General features: G+C 36.3%; 1 non-coding gene across 1 annotated transcript; it reads left to right on the top strand.

Annotated features, from left to right (window-relative positions):
- Window positions 1–507: 507 nt before the first annotated feature.
- Window positions 508–626, top strand: LOC120589926 (5S ribosomal RNA). The gene has a single exon (XR_005649585.1). It is a non-coding gene; the product is annotated as a 5S ribosomal RNA (ribosomal RNA).
- The last annotated feature ends 1327 nt before the right edge of the window (window positions 627–1953 follow it).

The raw sequence follows: 1953 nt of genomic DNA, 5'->3' as shown, positions 1-1953 counted from the left end.
TGCCCTCTGGAAATGGCTGGATGAAGAGTCTGTTGGTTTAATAGATTTTATTTCTTTGTCTGCTCTGTTTGGCTGCTACAGCTCCTTTATTATAAGTAGAATGCCTTTGTGCTAAAGAATCCCTTCAGTGTTAATTTGCTGACTTACCACTGATACCACTACACTACAGAGTGTTGGGCTCTCTACATCTAGAAAGAGAACTGTATGAAGCCAGCAAAGAAGCTTAAAATATTTTTGTGTCCCTCACAAGACCTCCAAAGTTCACTATTGTGACTGCTAGGCCAACACATCCATACAACTCAGTCAAACGCACTGGTAGTCAGTCACACATGCTACACACTTACTTATTCACTCAATACTTACTTACTAAATGCCAACCATGTGCCAGGCACTACTGCTTTAATTATTGGTTATGAAGAGAAAGAAGAGACCTAGTCTCGTCTCATAAGTGGTTTCACCACACTCAAGGGAGACACATGACAGATATACAAAATAAGAATCTAAGAAGTCTATGGCCATGCCACCCTGAACACGCCCAATCCCATCTGATCTTGGAAGCTAAGCAGGGTCGGGCCTGGTTAGTATTTGGATGGGAGACCACCTAGGAAGGCCAGGTGCTGTAGGCATAAAAAAATAAATAAATAAATAAATAAATAAATAAATAAATAAATAAATAAGAATCTAAGAATAAGTATAAATTAAATGGTAGCTTGTTAACTTGTAAGGTCCTAGATGGGGAATGAACTAAAATTAAACTAGAACTATCTAAAGACTATATAATTTACTTATGAAAACACATTTTTCAAATTCTGTCCAAAAATCCAAAAAAGTAATTCTCAAAAGTTTGTTTGCATTTAGGTTGTTTCCATGTCTTGGCTATTATAAATAATGCTTCCATAAGCATGGGTGCAAATATCTTCTTGAGTTAGAAGTGGAATTGCTAAATCATATGGTAGTTCTATTTTGAATTGTTTTAAAGAACTTCCATACTGTTTTCCATAGTGGCTGCATCAATTTACATCTTCACCAACAGTAAAAAGAATCACTTGGTGAATTTCTTTAAATGTACATTCTAGATATAAGGTTGAGAGGGAAAAAAATCAATGGACAGAAGAGACTATACAGTCTTTTGTATAGTATGTGCACGTGTGTGTATATGTTTATATAAGATGTCTGAAAGAATATACAATAAATAAACAAAACAAACTCTGCTTCTTGTAATTTCATTGTGGGAGGAGACCTGGGCAGGTGGATATAGGGTAGTGGGAAGACTTACTCTCTGTGAATCCTCATTAGTATGTTTTGAATGTTGTACCATATAGATGTATTTATTACTTATTCCACAGAAAGACAAATTTTTAAAGAGTGAAATTCATGTAGTTATTTAAGTAATTAAAATTCAAATTCTGTGATTCCATCCCAGAGATTTGGATTCCATAGGTACATGTGTGGGCAGTGAAACAGGGTGGGGGCAGGTGTCTAAAAATTACATTTTTAACAAGCATTCCATCTTTATATGATTCATGTGCTTTAAAGACCACAGCTGAAAATTATATCTGCAGAAGTGTTCTCCTTCCTGGTTAATGTATTTGTTTATCAAACAATTAAGAAAGGTGTAACTATCACGACCCAAGCACTGTGATAAACATAGATGACATAAGGATGAGGTAAGAAGTTTAGTGTCTAGAGGGCAGAAGAGACATGCAGATATAGACTGTTGTGGCGGCTCTCAAAATTCAGTGTGGATCAGTGTCAATAGAAGGGCTTGCTAAAATGCAAACAGCTGGGCCCACCCCCAGAATTTCTGATTCAGCAGGTGTGAGGAGAGGCCTGAAAATCTGTGTTTTTAATGAGGATCCAGGTGATGATGATGATTCTGGTCTGGGAACCATATTTTGAGAAATTGCTCTAAAACATCCCTGAAAAGTAATGAACTGGATGCACTTGAATATA

The sequence above is a fragment of the Pteropus medius genome, unplaced genomic scaffold (assembly GCF_902729225.1).
Source record: "Pteropus medius unplaced genomic scaffold, Ma_sr-lr_union100, whole genome shotgun sequence".
Lineage (NCBI taxonomy): Eukaryota > Metazoa > Chordata > Mammalia > Chiroptera > Pteropodidae > Pteropus > Pteropus medius.
The sequence above is the reverse complement of the archived record's forward strand: the minus strand, read 5'-3'. Positions and strand labels throughout refer to the sequence as shown.